The sequence below is a fragment of the Lipophrys pholis genome (assembly GCF_963383615.2).
Source record: "Lipophrys pholis genome assembly, chromosome: 18".
Taxonomy (NCBI): Eukaryota; Metazoa; Chordata; class Actinopteri; order Blenniiformes; family Blenniidae; genus Lipophrys; species Lipophrys pholis.
The window spans coordinates 20,559,064-20,579,485 of NC_137646.1; the positions used below are offsets into that span (position 1 = coordinate 20,559,064).

Consider the following 20,422-nt stretch of genomic DNA (forward strand, 5'->3'; position numbering starts at 1 on the left):
TGCAATTTTGCAGGTGGATAATTTGAGGCATAAATTAAACTTGATGTGCCAAATTCAGAATTTACAATCAGGACAAACACAAAATCAAACAAGCAAATATTTGAATGCAGTTTTGTTTGGATGTTGTTGGCATTTTTTAAAAGGATGTGAAACAAATGTTGCCTGGAGCATATTCGGCTAATGTGCAAAACTCCAAACCGAGTTATAATCGGATTATTTCACCAGACGTGCAAATGTGAAATCATTGTATGAGATGGAGAACACACTGGACATTAAAATTCAGTCCATTCCTGAAGTAGTGACCATCTGTCAAACCCACAGCGAGAACTTTCAATATCACGCTGCAGTGTTGGAACATGTCTCGGAAAAAAAGAGGGAAAAACTAGGAATGAAAGGGAGGGAGGAAGTGTGTCACAATCCGAAACCCTTACAGGAAGTATGGAGCATATACGGTTGGCATAGAAACCATGAGACTGTGTAGAGTGGATCGGTGTTGTATCCCTTCCACCATCCCCCAAACACACATACAGTATACGCCCACATCACAGTCGCTTATACATGTCGTATAATGTACATGCATAAGACCGACTTCACGTCAGCCTCACATGCGCACATTCCTGCTCATGCAATCCAGTCGGCGCTATGCTGTGCTAGATTAAGCTACTGTATGTCATAAATCACCATATCACATCAAATATTGCCACACACACACACACACACACACACACACACACACACACACACACACACACACACACACACACACACACACACACACACACACACACACACACACACACACACACACACACACACACACACACACACACACACACGCGCACGCACACTGCATGATGTCCTATAATCCAGAGCAGCTACTTTTCTCTGTTCCACCGGGAACACAAGTGAGCGAGAGGATGAAGGAAGACGATGAAGAGGAGGGGGAAAAAAAATGTAATGCAGTCAGAAATGTCAACTATAATGGGAAAGAATGGAGGAGAAGATTGCCAAATAGAGGGGCTCGGCTTCAACAGCACAAATAGTCATTTCTTTATGAATATACGGTTGGATATTGAATACACAACAGCAATACTTTTCTATTTGGGTACATTATAATGTGCTCTGAATCAAAGTCAGCAAAGCCTCATTAAATAGCAATTGAATGAAAAAAAGAGGCAAAGACAGACAAGGAAAAAAAAGGAAAAGGGACGCTTGTATGGAGAGGAAATGAAGGGAGGTGTGAGGAAAAGGAACTGAGGCAGTGAAAAGGGAGGAATGATGAGGTCTGTCGTGTGTGTGAAGTCTGGAAGTGAAAGTGAATAGAGCAGACAGGAGGTGACGCACACATGCAGCGTGCATACGCAGCCGTATAGTGCAAATTCTGCACACTTACTGACATGAGACTACACACTTTGATTTCTCCACCTCTGTACCATGATGCCCTCTCTCTCTCTCTCTCTCTCTCTCTCTCTCTCTCTCTCTCTCTCTCTCTCTCTCTCTCTCTCTCTCTCTCTCTCTCTCTCTCTCTCTCTCTCTCTCTCTCTCTCTCTCTCTCTCTCACTGAAGCCCGTTTCATTTGCATGAACGAGTAAAGGGATATTCTCTTGCTACAAATATAAAGTATATGACACGTGACTATCCGGTGGATTTGCCATTTGCCCTGGGGGGTGTAATCTGCAGATGTGCGTGTTGTTTCTGTGCGTCTCTTCCAATTTTGGATGATGTATTCCTCTGACATTTTCATACTCAGCATAAGAGCAAGAAGAAAAGAAAAAAAAATCAAGTTTGCCTCTGTGGCTATTCCTCCTAATTGAAAAAGAAATGTCCTCCCACTTCTCTTTCAATGTCTGCTGTGAGCAATGTGGTTCTTCAAGATGGTCTCATGAGGGCAAGGATGCACTTAACAGTTTTCAAGAGGAAGCAAAAGGAATAAAATGAAATTGGAGAAGAGAAACTGGATGAAATTTTAAAGAACAACTGAGTGAAAGGGAGTTGGGATTGAGAGCTGACAGTAGCTGAGCCTCAATGATGCCAATCATAGAGGAGAAGTAGACTCAGACTTTTACTTTATATATGGCAGGTTATCCTCTTTACATAATTTCTGTCCGATCAAAAAGTCACAGAGAGAGAAAAAAAAGCAGGATCTCTGGCTGACAGAGTGACAGGGTTTTGTGTATGGAGGTATCATGCAGTACAGTTTGGCTCCAGAAAGAATCACCCAACCTCGAGGTTGGTGTACGAGTCTGTGAGTCAGCTGAGAGCTTTTTGAATGTGGTCGGGGGTTTGAACAAATACTGTGACTTTATGTAATGGCTTATGTAATGGCTTGTGTGGCAAAGCCATCCTGCTTCTTTCCCGGGGAGGAGCGGTGAATATTGCTCAGTCCTGAAAAATGGTATGAGGTGAGGAAGCTTCACCTGTACAGCTCCAAGCAGCTTATTAGAATAATTATTATTCACCCACAGGGCGGCCATTTATTCTGTCCTTCAGGCAGACTTTCACCGCCACTGCTTAATTTGTGAAACCAAATGTGGATGTGCAGTGGTGCAGCGTGTGCAGGTTTATGGCGTGCACCCGCCGATGGGCAAGAGGATTTATCATTAACCAAGAATAGACACAATTATGTATCAGTGCACATCTTGCACAGTGAGGCTGCAGTCAGTCATGTTACTGTCTTTCATGGAAGCTACAGCGACAAGTGATGCCTTAAGGACAAAACTTAGGGAACAAATGTCCTCTGCTTTCTCCAACTTCGCTTCTTAATGTCTAAATATACCCACATCAGAGTCGTTAAAGACCTGCCAAAGGTTTCAAATCGTAATGAAATAATCAGTTTTAATCAGTCCCATAGATGAAGAGTCACCGGGAGAAGTTTGGAATTGAAATGAATATAATTCAATAACACAACTTAATTGGTTAGTCTAATGTTGCTTTATTTATCCAGGGACTGCTGCTGTTATCAACACAGATCATAATGTCAAGAGCATCTTGCTACTGAAGCTCTGAAGCAACCAATAATCAATAATATAATACTTGCCAATGATGTAATGACTTTGGCCATTTTAAATGTAACAATGTAATAACATGCTGATAATGTAATAAAAAAATATTTAGGAATTTGAGCTTAATTCATTTACTGTACAAAACAAATTACAAAACCATGCAAAAATGTGCTTTTAGACAATTGCCTGCAGGTATTGCATTTTCTGTATTTTAAAAATTCTAATGAATTTGTAATGAGACTTCAATAATCTAATATCCTACCATCAATGGAATAACCTAAAAATTTTAAATATTGACAGAACGTTCTCACAGTGATGACAGTATTGGTTTCTACAGGCTAATTTAAATGTCAGCCCAACTTAATGGACATTTCAGTTCTCATCAGAGCCACATACAGTGTGTATAGAGAAGGAGTCAAATTCTCCAAATGGAGCCAGATGATCAGGTTCATGATGGTCTCGTCTCCAGTGGGTATAATTATAATCAAAGAAATGCAGAGACACTTGAAATCATGTACAATTATGGAGTCTTTGTCTGTCAAAGATAGTTTCTCCAGTTAAACACAATTTACTCTTTAATAACCACATTTCCGTAGATTAGCATGATTATTAAGGTCAACAGTTGCCACATCAGATTATTCTAATATTATCAGCCCCACTGAATGCCCTTTATTAATTCTATTAAAAACACATATAACAGAAGTCTACTCTGCCAAATGGAGCCAGTATGTCAGCTTCCTGGTGACCTCTAGTGGCTGTAGAAATTATGACAGAGGCAAAGTAGGGAAGCTGGTGGTGTGGTAATAAAATAGGGAAAGATGAGGGTGAGATGGCCGGTAAAGCTGGAGCAAAAAGAGTGAGAGACCAGTGTTTCACTTCTGTCCAAGTAAACACAGGTAGAGATCTTTTCATAGATCTAGTTAAACACAGAACAACATTTTGACTATGTACTTCACTATAGTAGTGAACGAGTGAGTGCCTACAATAATACATAAATCACCACGGTTTTTGCAAAAGTAAAGACAAACATTCATGCACACATACCTAAATAAAAATCTACTTGAAGACAATAATAAAGTCTGGTAATTACTGAATATTTACAAATCAGTGTGTCTTCAGTGTGGTTAAAACAACCTGATATCACTAATAACAGTATACAGAAAAGTTGGCCCGACTCAACAATATATATGAGACTGATAAGAACTGATGACCGCCATCCAGTTAGGCTAATGTTATTTGAAGGACGTTGACCGAAAGCAAACGTTGATTAACTTTGCAGCGGCAGTTCTTATAGATTAAAGATTCCTAATGGGCTTTCGAGGTTTTGCACAATGCCAGATACACACTTCACTCTGTTATCCTCTGTTATCTAATAGTAAACACTTCTTCAGCATCTTATATAAATGTAATTCTTGCACATGAATTCATGCATTGGACCACGTCCACGTCGGACTCATTAGCTTGACAGTTCCGGCTCAGAGCTGTGTTTAAGGCGCTTGTCATGTTGAAGGCCGGGATAATACACAACGCAGCCGACAGGACTTTGTTTCGGAAGATGTTGTTCAAGTGTCGCGGCCGCTGCTTCCAGTCCTCTTCCTACTGCGAACCCTTTTAGCAGCTTTAATTATACATTGCCACCAGTTTCTCACGGAGGGGTGTGATGCATGGAGGAACAAATGGAAGACATGAGGATGGAGGCGAAAAGAGAGAGTGAGGGGTCGGAACAGGAAATGTCTAAAGGGAATTCGAAAGACAAGTCACGTTTAATTATTAAATGTAAATACGGCATCAGGCAAATAGCAAAGAGGATCGAATCAGCTGACCAGCAGATGGAAGGACTCGAGAAAAAGACAGAGCTGCTGATGCAAACACCAGCTATCTGTTCTCCATCTCCATCATGAGTGGAAATAATCACCAACACGCTACGTCGAAGACGAGCAGAAGTTGATTAACGACAGTTTCTTTCATTCCTCGTGTCATCCCTCGTTCTTCCATCCCCGCCGCGCTCTCTCCTTCGCTCCTCTCGTCTGTTCTCATGTATCTTTTAGGTCGGCTCATCTTATATTTATGTCCCGGTCAAGTAAGCGGCTGCCACGGAGAAGCAAGCTGTTTGAAGAATGTCACAACACAAAGGAAAAATCTGCCTCACAAGCTTTTACAGTCTGTTGTTTGAATTGAAAAATGAATCATTTTTGTTTTCCCCGGAAAAAAATAAGAATAAACTCATTTTATGTCCCCGCTCTATGAAAACACCATAAACCGTATGAAGTCTGTGTTGTGGGCTCCAGATTTCACTATAAGTGATTTATGTTTGTAATTGGCCAATTGACCTTTATTTGCAGGCTTTGAAGAGCTGCTTCACGGTCTAGAGCCAACAGAGCGCGTCCCTGTGTTTTAATTTAGCGGGGTTTAATCATCATCACTGGTCTTTATCATCATAATATTTATTCTGGCTTATTCACCGCGTTGAAATGAAAGAGTCAAATAGCGTTACTTAAAACATTCCCATGGTTATCACGTAAATCACTAACTTGTACCCTCGTGATCTTTGAGCGATGAATGGAAAAGTGTATTATCTAATGTGAAACTAGAGCAATGTGATCTCACTACCAGTCAATATACTCGAAAACCTCCTCCTCCGATTCTTCCTCCTCCCCCTCCTTCTCTGTCTGAGAGTGAAGATCACATGCATTTCTCATTGACCTTCAACTTATATCCTGATGAATTCTGGAGATCCCTTGAGTTTTTCTGATCATATCATGTATTATTAATGTCTTCAGGGACCCGTTTTTTTTTTTTTTTTCTAAAACTGTTATAAGATCTAGAAAAGCAACTTGTTTTCACATATTCGTAAAGCTCTGCTCATCTTTACTTCTGAGACAAACTGTATCTCTTAAATGTTTTATTTATACCCAGTCACGTCCCTGAGCCGTTGCCAGTGAACCTGATCGATTGCAAAATGCCCCTCCAGCTGTTTATTATTACTTTTTTGGCCTCTCGATGCACCTGTAACAATAATATAATTTGTGTTCAAATCCAACGAGAAACTCTGCTGCTGTCTGATATGTTGTCTTTGTTCTTAAGTGAATGAAATGTGGCGTCATTTATTTAAATTTTATATATAATCCGAAACATTTTTTTGGAATTGATGTTGGAATAAGTGCTGCTAAATGTACATCGAGTGTTATATGATTTATTAGCGTATATACCATCCATTTAACATGGTTTTATAGTAAATGTGATAATTGGATCACTTCCAGTGTCTCGAACAAAGACATGTTGACACATGGACATGGTGCGATGACAGATTGACCACTGAGCCGGATCAGAGCTGTGGGTCATTTGTTGTTTATTTGAGACAATCATTACTGGTGAAGATCTCCCCATCAATAATTTACTCTTTTGTATAATTTAGTTTTTGTCAGGAGTCAGAATTTAAATGGGTTTTTTTTTCCAGCCACATTCTGTCTCTTCGAGATTCAAGAACTTTTTCTATCCTCAAGTGGAATTCCAATTGAATCAGCTGTCAGGCAAAAATAAACAAAACAAAATGGAAATAATCACAATCTGTCAAACAATAAGACATCTGTAGGAAACAACAAATCAGAGCTGCAGCGTAAACATGGACAGCATGTTTATTCTTTTTAATTTCTCACATTCCATATTTCATTTCAGCCACATGACTGCATGTATAAGTATATATATATATATGTATTTATATATAACAATTCAAATACTTGTTAATGCAATAGGTAACTCAACTCAATGTATTTATGCATCCAGACACTGTTAAGCTGAGTTTCTGAATTTCAAACCAAACATGAGAATTAAGAAGAAAGGTGATTTTAGGATGTTTGAAGCAGGTATGGTTGTGGAGGTGGTTCAGAAACAAGTAATCGACTCTGATTTTCATGCAAAAAAGCTAGTTTTTATGGAGAATTATCAGGGAAAAACTGAAAAGTTCCAATAAGCAGCAGTTGTCTGGGCTTGCTGAGGGACGAATGGACAGATGTGATGACAGAAAGACAACAGCAACTAAAATAATCACTCCTTACAACCAAAGTACGCAGAAGATCCTCTCTGGTATTTTCTAGGCGCTCTTTGGGCCACTTCGTGTCAATGGAGGATTATTTGAAGAACCCACCTGAGTATTGTTGTTGACCATGTCCGTCCCTTTATGACCACAGTGTGCCAACGTCTGATGACCTATTCAATAAAGCATCTTTGGGATACGGTAAAATGGGACTTTCAGCTGACAAATCTGTCCCAACCGTGTGATGCCATCATGCCAATCTCGACCAAACCTCAGATGAAGGAGTCAAAGCAAACCAGATACTACAAAGGTGTACTTATTAAAGTGGCAAGTGCGTCTTTTATATAATTTAGTTTTTTTTGGAGACACTTTGCCTTTTTTCCCTCCCAACTACACATTTCCTCCCAAGATTCAACACCTATTTATCCCCAGGCGCATTTCCATTTGAATGTGCAGTCAAGCAAAAATAAATAAAACAAGAAGGAAATAATCACAGTCTGTCAAACATTCAGACATCTGTCAGAGACAACAAATCAGAGCTGCAACACTTAAAGCGTGGAGCGCAAGAGAGACTTGCTTTCTCACTTAAATTTTTAACATCCTCGACTTCATTTCATCCACCCGCCACCGCTGGTGTGTTTTCTATTGAGGTCAGATCGGTGTGTGTGTGGAACATATTTGGCAATACAACAGGGCGAATTTGCTCAGGGCAGTGCTTCAGGTTAAAGGCCAGTAGTTAGAAAATGAATATTGTCAGTCATGGTTGTGGCGACTACGGCCCGTGCACTTTGGCTGTGTGTGAGTCATGACACGTTGGGTTGATTGACGGGCGTCGGAGGCTGAAGGTGAGCACTTTCAAGCAGCGGGGCGTTTATACCGCCACGCCAACACGCCAACTCCTGCCAGGCCTGTGCAGGGCTGTCGGCCAAACAGTTTCTCACACACACACACACACACACACACACACACACACACACACACACACACACACACACACACACACACACACACACACACACACACACACACACACACACACACACACACACACACACACACACACACACACACACGAAAACCAACCACTCTTCTCTTCTTCTCCCATCAGTCTCATTCACTCATTTCTCTCATCCCTCCATCCACCACCCATTGTGCCAACAGTTGGCTCTACTTAATGTGAGCCATCCTCCTCATCCTCCTCTCTTCCTCCTGCCCTATTTGTTTTAGTCCACTCTTTCAAGCTGTCACTTGCCCCCGTTTGTTCTCGCCACCTCTCCCCTCTCGCTCTGTCTGCCTCACCTCCTCGCCGCCTTCCTTTCTCCAACTCTCCCTCCATAAACGGCCCGTCCACAAAACCTATTCATCCTCGCCTGGCACCGACACTCTCCCCCCGTGTCGTCCATCTTTTATCTATCGCTCACATTACCTGCAGCGTGTTTAGAACCTGGAGGTCATGAGAAGATTTTATCATTGTCCATCAATGTGTGAAATACTAAAGTTAATAGCACTAATTACAACTTCACAACTGCAATATGGGTTTAATTGGGATTGCAGGATGATGCAATAACATTTAGATTAATTGATGAAATGATGGGCCTGATTTTCACAGCGAGACATTTTAAAATCCCTCTTTCATTTGGTTGTTTCTGTCCTCTGCAGACAGTTTACCCTTCACCTGCAGTTCTACTCGGCATTTGTATTTGCGGACCATTAAAAACCGAACGTCGCCGCCACACTAAAGCTTTATTGGCAATGCATTTATGGCACACAGAAGAACTCAATAATCACAAGCCTCAGAGTACACTAAAAAAGTGCTTATAAAAAAACAGCAAGTGTGTGTCTGTGTGCTTACTGAATGAATGTATGCTTATTATTCAACGTTTGAAATGCGGAGATTTTTGAAAGGAGAACGGAAGCTCAACATTTATGAAAAAGATTTTTCATCTGCAGACAAACATTGGTCAAACTTCAGCCAATAGAGACAACAATAAAGGAGGAATGAGGATGATAAAGTGAGGGTGATAAAGATGGAGGGCAAACATTGAAGCGGGAAGAAGAGGCAGTGCAGAAAAGAAGAGCGTGGAAAAGGTGAGAGGGAACGGACGGAGGGACAATGAAAGAGGGAAGGATGATATATCATCCTGTAAAATGAAGAGGGAGACAGAGAAGGTGTCTGTGATGGGAAGAATAGGAGTGAAGAGACGACAGAGAGGAAAAGATGGATGGAGCAGAGGTGGAGGGCAAAAAGAAATACAGAGATTAATAAAGGAGACGCAGGGTGAGTGATAGGAGCCTGAATGTTGAGGAAAGAAGGGGCAGATGGGGGCACAGTATTAGGATGGAGGGGAACAGAGTTGGAGGGAAATTGTGGACGGAAAAATGGATGATGGGGGAGAGAAGGAGGGAGAAGTGAGATGAAATGAGTTAAATGGAGTCAAGATGGAGAGAAGCAGAAGAACTGTATTGGATGGTGAGAGAGAGAGAGAGAGAGAGAGAGAGAGAGAGAGAGAGAGAGAGAGAGAGAGTCACTCCGTCTCCTCCACAAGCTATTAGTGATTTAATCACTCTGACATCACGGTGTGTGTGTGTGTGTGTGTGTGTGTGTGTGTGTGTGTGTGTGTGTGTGTATCATACCAGATTATCCTGAGGTAGTGCAGTCAGGAACTGGCTCATCACTCTTCCACAGCAGTGTGCATTCATCATGTCACAGTGGAGTTTCCCAAGCTCTGGACCGAGACCCCCTAAAAGTCTATATACTCCTGTATACTTTCGTACTTCAATATATTTCTCAGCTATCTCAGGTACTTGTACTTGTATTTTTCTGTATGGCCCCCACCCACCCACTTCCACCAAAAAAAAGGATTTGAAAATACCATTATTAAATCAGAACACTTTTCTTATTGGGTTTAATGTTTCCGTGAGGGCAAAGCCAAATCCAAACAGCACCAGCAGTTTCAAGAAGGATCTGTTTCTACTTGTACGTTCAAATTTCCTCTCTACCAAAACTTTTCAGAACTGAATGTAATGGCAAAAATGAGACCAAATTCAAACCTCTGTGTGTGGCTGATATCAATATAATGAATAAAGTTGTGTTGAATCCCGACAATAAAGAACAAGATGACAGTAACTGGACTCACAATAATAAAACAGATAAGAAGCTTATGAGACAGACTAGAACAAGTAAGTCCTGGCTGGATTGTCAGTTAGCAGTTTGGTCAAAAACAGTCCTTTAGTTGTAATATGAAGCGGCTGGTTGAATGAACTATACAACCAGCTCTATATTCAGGAGGATGTCAGTGATCTCAAGTGCAGAAAAAGCGAATCACACTGTAATTATTTCAGATATTTTCGTGTCAATCTACATCTCCAGAATACGAGCGCGCTGAATGAAAGACTGAATCCTGTTATTACCATCACTTACATGCTACAAATCGTAGAAGCAGAATGTTAAAAAAAATAATAATAACTTTTTTTTTTTTAATCTACCTGCCTACAATAAGCTTGACCTTTATTCATGAATGCAACTTGTTATCCAAACGTTTGTCAGCTGATTGCATCTGATTGCTCCCACCGCTGCTTTTTTTGTTTGGTGTTTTTTTTTAGCAATCAGAATGTTCTTATTTTTTTATTTCCATCACAATCTATTTGGTTTGCCAGTGTGGTACTCCCGGCAGAGGGACGGCAGCAGACGCTCTCGCGGTCCGAGGCCAAATTATCATTTCAGCTCATTTCATTTGCTTGTTGCGGCCACCAGACGGGCATCCAATCATGCACAAACAGAGGTCACTGCTCCGGCAGAATTTAACAATCCCCTCCAACCAGTCAGAGGGTAAACTATTGGGCAGTGTGAGGCTGCGCCTACAGTCGGTCAGCAACAAAATAAGTGGGAAAAAACAAACAGACGGAAAGACGCACATCACTCACCACTTTCTCTCTGGCATGTCAGAGGATGGAGGTCAAATGTGGAGATAAAGAAGTTTAAAACTGACATATGAGATGGGGGAGAAAACGAAAGAATTCGTGGACGCATAAAAGTATCAACGAACAAATCGATGGTAAAATAATTATTAGATTAATCAATACTGATTATTAGTGACAGACGTGTACATAATGTTTTAAGGTCAATAATATAATATAAGTCACGACAGTATTTTATATTAAAGGGTATCGAACACAATGATTGTTGCTTTGAAATGGAGAATAGAGGATGAACGTTCAGTTTCTTTCATTGGCAGACAACTTTATTTCCCTCGTCAGCAAACAAAGGAAGAAAAGGAGCAGCAGTGGATTTATGGGAAACACAAAACAGAAGCTGTAAGTCTTTTGAAACACGGCCTTCTAATTTCAAACATTACAAACTATGTTTGTACGTCGCACACATAGTCAAATCTGCAGCACCTGAACCAGCCACTCACTCTGCTCACAAAGTGTTTTAAGGCCGTTTTGAAAACTTGCAGTCAGAATAAATCCGAGTGACACCCGAGTCCACCCGCCCTCAAGCCTCGGCCTCGGCCTTGCTGGTCAGTGAACCCACCACTGAGGCTTTTAATATGGTTTCAGCTTGGCAGGGCGTGGGGCCTGGGGCAGATGTGCAGCAGGGAGCAGGGGCGGGTTCAGCGGGTTGGGGAGGACAGCGGCTTGTTGCCACAGCTCCTGGTAGGTCTCCGGGCTGTGATTACAGGGTGCGCGCGGCCCGCGGTCCCCTGATCACAGGGATCCGTTGGCAAGAGCCGAGCATGTGCATGCGCTTGTGCGGTGTATGTGTATGTGTATGTGTGTATGTGTATGTGTGTGTGTGTGTGTGTGTGTGTGTGTGTGTGTGTGTGTGTGTGTGTGTGTGTGTGTGTGTGTGTGTGTGTGTGTGTGTGTGTGTGTGTGTGTGTGTGTGTGTGTGTGTGTGTGTGTGTGTGCGTGTGTGTGTACTGTGGCGACTCCTAAATCTTACCATAGGGCGTGTTTGTGTGAGTGTGTCCGTACTTGGCAGCGAAAATTGCTGGAACTGTGAGGCAAAAAAAAAAAAAAAAAAAAAAACAACCACAGGGGGGAGAAGATGCTGGGTGAATAAGTACTGAAAGAGAGCCCAAACAGAGAACGCAGGCAGGGACTGACAGGGATGCTGAATGGTATAACAAAAGAGATAGATACATAGAGGGAATGACAAAACAAAATCAATAGGGGGGCAAAAAGACATAAACGGAGGCAACAGGGTTAAAGTGAAATCGCAAGCATGTTTTTAATCGTTCCGCTACAGCCCTTCTTAAAACAACCAATGATGTATGAATTTTAGCCATTTTATATGTAAGGAAGCCAATGATGGAAACAGTGAAATAGAATATTTGTGCCAATATCATCACGTTTGATCTAAAATCTAATAGTTTAATACATTATATTAAAAATGTAATAAATTCACCAAATATTGTTATAAAATATGAATACAGCAGCATTTCTGTAAATAAAAGCTTTTTTATTGCAGTTTTCTTATCAAAAATAAGTCTCAAGAATGGCATAGTCATCATACTCACTGAGGATACATAATGTTGAGCACTCTATCAATTCTGTTTTTATAATTTTGCTATTTTATTAAATTTTTGGGCAAATTATACATTACATTCAAAGTGTCTGCAATTACTATACATTACAATACATTATTGGTTGCTACACATTTTTTTGTACCTATTGTACACGATAGTACTCTTGCAAAATATTTTCCTATCACTGGGTAAGGTTTTCTTTTACTGTCTCACAGGAAGACAAACACCCTGAGAAGGAGGGCGGGAATAGAAATGGCTTCAAACACAAGCCATAGTTGTGCGTGTGAAGCTCTGTGAGGCGAAACACTGTCGAATGGGGAAATTGTCAATAGGCAAATGACGGATGGTGGTGGCCACATCGACGAAACCCAATATGCCCCAACTAGCACACACACAAAAAAAGAAAAGACACACACGCACACACAAAAAGAAAAGACACACACACAGACACACACACAAACACAAACACACACACACACACTGAAAAGGCTTGTGAAGTTGTTAAAGATGCTGACTTAAGCTACTTAACTTTGACTGCTCTGACATTAGAGGAGATGAAGGAAAAAGAGGGGGATAAAGGCAGGAGGGTGGAGGGAGGAAATAAGAGAGCCCAAAGGCAGGGAGAAGGTGGAGAAACAAGAAGAGCTGAGGCGGAGAGGAGAGGGAGGATAAAAGCATGTGGTGCTTCATTTCCTCTCGGTTTCCGTCGTCCCTGTGGTTATTTTTTGCCCTGTGACTCTGTCATTGAGCCTGCCTTCGACGCTCTCCGTCCTCGGTCTTCCTCGCCCGCACACAGACCGTGACGATGCCGAAATGTGATTCGCTCTTTAATCTTCATAATCCACTTGTGCCAGTGAATGTTTTGCTTTACTAATTAAAGAACAAACAATGGACGTGTAGCTCACACACGGAGACGTAACAAACTCTCAGGAGTTTCACAAACTTACAGCAGATCAAGAGAAACTATGAAGTATTCAGAAGGAGGAGAGAAATAATGGATGCAATTCTTCTTATTTAAACTTTAGGCGCGGACACACGACAGCAGATGAAACAAATCCGTGGAAGCAAATCAACAACAAAGCTTCATCTTTAACTCACATATTTTCTCCCTCTTATCCTCCTATCTTTCTCCATATTTTCAGTCTTTTTCCATTGTTGTCTTGTCTTTGTCTCACTAACAATGGGATGGATCAAAAGTTGCTACGGCAACAAACAGGCGGAGGAAGAAAAAAGGAATAACATTGTCATGCGGGTGAATATGAAGGAATCCGTATTTATCGGCAGAAAGGAGTTTTTCCCGATTAGCAGCCAGTTGTATGAACTCAAAAGGATTTGAGGCTTGTACAATACAAAAAATAAAGTACATCTAAAAAAAAAAAAAAAAGTATTAAATGAAGACAAAAAATATGAGCTTCCATGATACATTCCAATGCTCATCGTACTTAGCTCTGGAACTACCTGTAAAAGAAGCCGAAAGATGTATCACAAACCTTCAACGTATTTCAAACTCTAGACAAAGATTATATGATGATATTAAAATGTAAAGTAGAACAGTATTTTGCCAATCCGTACATATCAGAGGAGAAGTATAAGGCTGCCCTCTAGTGGATGTGGTGATTATGAAAGGAGCAAAGTAGAGACAAGAAGATAAACTACAAAAAGAGAGAAAGTCTAGGTCACAGGGCAGTTAAGTCCAAAACCTACATCCTGGAGAGTTAAACCCGAATATTAAACACTTCAAAATGCAACTACTTAAAAATGGTAGTATATATATCAATCACTGAAGCAATACCCATTTTAACTCAAACTGGACTTTGTGACCGAGCCAACCAAAGTACAATCTGAAACATTAGCGTGGATAATTATATTAACTCAACTAACTATCAAAATATCCATCCATCCATTTTCTTCTGCTTATCCAGGGCCGGGTCGCGGGGGCAGCAGTCTAAGCAAGGAAGCCCAGACTTCCCTCGCCCCAGACACGTCCTCCAGCTCCTCCGGTGGGACCCCGAGGCGTTCCCAGGCCAGCCGAAAGACATAGTCTCTCCAGCGTGTCCTAGGTCTGCCCCGAGGCCTCCTACCGGAGGGACATGCCCGGAACACCTCCCGAGGGAGGCGTCCATGGGGCATCCGAAACAGATGCCCGAGCCACCTCAGCTGGCTCCTCTCGATGCGGAGGAGCAGCGGCTCTACTCCGAGCTCCTCCCTGGTGACTGAGCTCCTCACCCTATCTCTAAGGGTGCGCCCAGCCACTCTACGGAGGAAACTCATTTCAGCCGCTTGTATCCGGGATCTCGTTCTTTCGGTCATGACCCAAAGCTCATGACCATGGGTGAGGGTAGGAACGAAGATCGACTGGTAAATCGAGAGCCTCGCCTTTTGGCTTAGCTCCTTCTTCACCACGACGGACCGATACAGCGACCGCATAACTGCAGACGCTGCACCGATCCGCCTGTCGATCTCACGCTCCATCTTCCCCCCACTCGTGAACAAGACCCCGAGATACTTGAACTCCTCCACTTGGGACAAGGGCTCTCCACCGACCTGAAGGGGGCAAGCCACCTTTTTCCGGTGGAGAACCATGGCCTCGGATTTAGAGGTGCTGATCCTCATCCCAGTTGCGTCACACTCGGCTGCGAACCGCGCCAGTGCACACTGAAGGTCCAGGTTTGATGAAGCCACCAGGACCACATCGTCTGCAAAAAGCAGAGACGAGATCCTGTGGTCCCCAAACCAGACCCCCTCCGGTCCCTGGCTGTGCCTAGAAATTCTGTCCATAAAAGTTATGAACAGAACCGGTGACAAAGGACAGCCCTGCCGGAGGCCAACGTGCACTGGGAACAGGTCCGACTTACTGCCGGCAATGCGAACCAAACTCCTGCTCCGGGCGTACAGGGACCGGACAGCCCTTAGCAAAGGGTCCCGGACTCCATACTCCCGGAGCACCCCCCACAGGACGTCCCGAGGGACACAGTCGAACGCCTTCTCCAGGTCCACAAAACACATGTGGACTGATTGGGCGAACTCCCATGAACCCTCGAGTAGCCGGTGGAGGGTATAGAGCTGGTCCAGTGTTCCACGACCTGGACGAAAACCGCATTGTTCCTCTTGGATCCGAGGTTCGACTAACGGCCGGATCCTCCTCTCCAGTACCCTGGAATAAACTTTCCCAGGGAGGCTGAGGAGTGTGATCCCCCTGTAGTTGGAACACACCCTCCGATCCCCCTTCTTAAAAAGAGGGACCACCACCCCGTTCTGCCACTCCAGAGGCACTGTCCCCGACCGCCACGCAATGTTGCAGAGACGTGTCAGCCACGACAGTCCCTGCACATCCAGAGACTTAAGGAACTCAGGGCGAATCTCATCCACTCCCGGTGCCTTGCCACCGAGGAGCTTAGCAACTACCTCGGTGACTTCAGCCCGGGTAATGGACGAGTCTACCTCTGAGAACCCAGCCTCTGCTTCCTCAGCGGAAGACGTGATGGTGGGATTGAGGAGGTCCTCGAAGTATTCCTTCCACCGCCCGGCGACATCTCCAGTTGAGGTCAACAGCTCCCCACCTCCACTGTAAACGGTGTTGGTGAAAAACTGCTTCCCCCTCCTGAGGCGCCGGACGGTTTGCCAGAATTTCCTCGGGGCCGACCGATAGTCCTCCTCCATGGCCTCCCCGAACTCCTCCCAGGCCCGAGTTTTTGCCTCCACCACGGCCCGGGCTGCGGCCCGCCTGGCCTGCCGGTACCCGTCAGCTGCCTCAGGAGTCCTATGAGCTAACAGCGCCCGATAGGACTCCTTCTTCAGCTTGACGACATCCCTTACTTCCGGTGTCCACCACCGGGTTCGGGGGTTGCCGCCACGACAGGCACCAGAGACCCTGCGACCACAGCTCCGAGTAGCAGCTTCAACAATGGAGGTGGAGAACATAGTCCACTCGGACTCAATGTCTCCAACCTCCCCCGGAATCCGTGAGAAGCTCTCCCAGAGGCGGGAGTTGAAGGCTGCGCGGACAGAGGGCTCGGCCAGGCGTTCCCAACAGACCCTCGTGACACGTTTGGGCCTGCCGAGTCTATCCGGCTTTCTCCCAGTCCAGCGCATCCAACTCACCACCAGGTGGTGATCAGTTGACAGCTCTGCCCCTCTCTTCACCCGAGTGTCCAAGACACGTGGCCGGAGATCAGATGACACGACCACAAAGTCTATCATCGACCTCCAGCCTAGGGTGTCCTGGTGCCAAGTGCACATATGGACACCCCTGTGCTCGAACATGGTGTTCGTTATGGCCAAACTGTGACTAGCACAGAAGTCCAATAACAGAACACCGCTCGGGTTCAGATGAGGGAGGCCGTTCCTCCCAATCACCCCTTTCCAGGTCACACTGTCGTTGCCCACGTGGGCATTGAAGTCCCCCAATAGAACAATGGAGTCCCCAGTTGGAGCACTATCCAGCACCCCTCCCAGGGACACCAAGAAGGTCGGGTACTCTGTACTGCTGTTCGGTCCGTAGGCCGAGACAACAGTCAGAGACCTGTCCCCTACCCGAAGGCGTAGGGACGCGACCCTCTCGCTCACCGGGGTGAACTCCAACACATGGCGGCTGAGCTGTGGGGCAATAAGCAAGCCCACGCCAGCCCGCTGCCTCTCACCGCGGGCAACTCCAGAGAAGTGGAGTGTCCAGCCCCTGTCAAGGAGCTGGGTTCCAGAGTCCAAGCTGTGGGTGGAGGTGAGCCCGACTATATCTAGCCGGTATCTCTCTACCTCCCGCACAAGCTCAGGCTCCTTCCCCCCCAGCGAGGTGACGTTCCATGTCCCAAAAGCTAGGTTCCGTGTCCGGGGATCAGGTCGTCGAGGCCCCTGCCGTCGACTGCCACCCAATCCACATTGCACCCAACCCCTACGGTTGCCTCTGTGGGTGGTGAGCTCACAGGAGGAAGAGGAGGGACCCGCGTCATCCCTTCGGGCTGGGCCCGGCCGGGCCCCGCGGGCAAAGGTCCGGCCACCAGGCGCTCGCATGCGAGCCCCAGCCCCAGGCCTGGCTCCAGGGTGAGGCCCCGGCTGCGCCTCGCCGGGCGACGTCACTTTCCTCTTTCGTTGTATTTTCATAGGGGGCTTGTTGAACAATATATTATATCAAAATATATATAATATATTGTAAATTATTGTAAATTATTCTTAATATAAAAAAAATACCACCCAAAAAAAATCAGTTCACCACACTGAGGGAAAAAGTGAGTCAGACACAATTTGCTTTCGTAATGGCCTCATCTAAAAAAAAAAAAATAAATAAATAAATGATCCAAAAAACCCACAGTAAAACCAAAACAGACACTGCAGAGGTACAGCTAATGTAGCAATTCTCCACAGAAAGAAAAGAGCTCATCGAAACACACATAATAGTCTTCTTTGTTTGGAGATGACTGGTCAGGAGCACTGAGGGAACTCATAGTCCTGATGGCGTCACCTGAACCCGACATAAAACAACATATTGGACAAAATATGTTTTATTAATTATATGACGGCTCAAACAACTATCAAATTCAGCTTCCATGAAAATCTAAACACCAGATCACACCATCGGCTGTTTATTGCCTTTAAGGGTTTGAGCGTGTTTTCTTTATCTAACAATGCTGCATAAACATGCCCGGCAGGAAGCAGCACACACACTAACCAACCAGGACACTGTGACGCTACTTGGCAGGTTTGGTGTGTGACAGTCACACAGAGGAGCAGGCAATCACGCAAACAACAATGATGAGAGACACGTTTAGAGCGTCATGATCGTGTTTTGTTTCTGACGCATGATTGGTGAATTGTACCACTGAGTGCTGCTTCGCTCTGGTTCCTTCTCATTCAAATCTGGTAAACAACCCAGTTTGTCCTGGAGTGAAACTGGTTTAAATCTCAATATGATAAACGGTTTATTAGCGTGTCGATAAGCAGGATGGGCGAAACGTGCAGATGTGCTATGGAGTGTGTGTGTGTGTGTGTGTGTGTGTGTGTGTGTGTCCGGTTAAAGAGAGTGTCTCGTGTGTGAGTTGGAGGACCGGCTAGATGAGCAATAAAGCTACACTGAACTGCTTACACACACACACACACACACACACACACACACACACACACACACACACACACACACACACACACACACACACACACACACACACACACACACACACACACACACACACACACACACACACACACACACACACACACAAACACACACACACACAGAGTCTTGTGAATTCTACACGTACGCATGCACGCACATACGCACATACGCACGCATTGTGATGCACTCTACACACACCGACACACAGCTTTTGGGGATTTGGAGTTCAAAGAATGTTTTATTTTTGGAACAGCTTTGGGTTAGTCACCCTACATCGGTGACAGACGGAGAAACAGGTTGCAAATATCAAACACTTCCCAAGCAGTGCAACACATGCTGCAAAACACCCACACCAACACAGGCGTTCTCACTTTTTCTCGTGTTTTCTCATTCTCTCTCCTAATTCCAAGAAACATCTCGCCAAAGGGAGGACGTGTTGTTGAAAACGTGCGAGCTGACTTCTCCTTCACCGGCAGCTAATGCATGATCACAGCCCTTCTGACAGCTTTGTCAGAAACACTAAGAAGTCGAGTTTGGGCTTCATCGACACATAATGAAACATGGCAGGGTGCTCGGATTACAATAGATAAAACTCAACATCGGGAGGATGTAATTTGGCTGCACTTGGGGGAAGTTCTATGATCCAATTAGAAAGCGACATAACAGGCTCCTTCTCCTTGGAAATGAGCTCATTGGGCTGTGTTGCTATGCATTTTTGTCATGGAATTACCATCCGCTAAACCCCTCCCACTTCAAATTAATATCAAATCAAAGCACGGAGAGCCTGCCTTTCGATTTCTCTAGGGATGAAGTATATTGTAAAGTGTTTGCGAGGCAGGCAAGGGCCAAGCGCTCGATGGTCAAAGAAAAGTGATTAAGGTCCTGAAGGAATATGATTCATAATCACAACATTATTCTTTGGAAGGTTGGAAAAATGTATCTAGAAGGGCAAGACTTCAAGGAGCATAGTTAAGATTTAATACGGCACCGTTGGGAGGTTGACATGCTGCAAAGTTTTATGCACAATAAAATATTCTATAAAAATGTTTAGAGATGTCTTGGTACATAAAGTGAGCGAGCATGCACGCGCGCGCGCACACACACACACACACACGCACTCACACACAGGGCAAGGTGGTAATTGAACAGGCGTTGGCACAGTTTGGCGGCGACACCTGTTTCAAATTATAATGAGCAGCCAGGGGACAAGACCACACACACACACATATACACACACACGCTCAAAGGCACACACACATATAATACGTAAAAAAAAGACATGTCCTGTGATTAACCAAAAAAAAAAAACTCTAAGAAAAAAAGGAGGCAGATAAAGCGCTGCAGACAGAAACTGAGAAACTCGGAGGCTGCACTGAGGAACAACTCAGTGATAAATAAAAGAAGAATTAATTGGGTGAACACAGAAAGAATTAATTCATCCCTGATGAGTAGAATGGGAGTCTATAGAAAGATTAAATATAGACGCCTGGCGCCTCTGACACTAAAGTGACACTGAATAAATTGTACACCAGCATGCTCAGTCCTAAATAAAACCGCTCCGAATTCACTACCCATGCAAACTCGTTTCTTGAGTGGAGCTGTGGCATTTAACCTGTGATCGACTGGGCATTTTGGGAGATTATGTTCCTTAAAGGTCACTAAATCGCAGAATACAGACAAAGTATTATTTGAACCACAGGGACCAGCACCATACAACTTGTTGGTGAGTAATGCAACTGTCTGAATTTAT

The 20,422-nt window shown here is 44.2% G+C and overlaps 1 protein-coding gene across 2 annotated transcripts in view; it reads right to left on the minus strand.

The window, feature by feature from the left end:
* Positions 1-20,422, minus strand: part of slc8a4b (solute carrier family 8 member 4b) — a 104,385-nt gene that overhangs the window by 19,208 nt on the left and 64,755 nt on the right. The window lies entirely within an intron of this gene.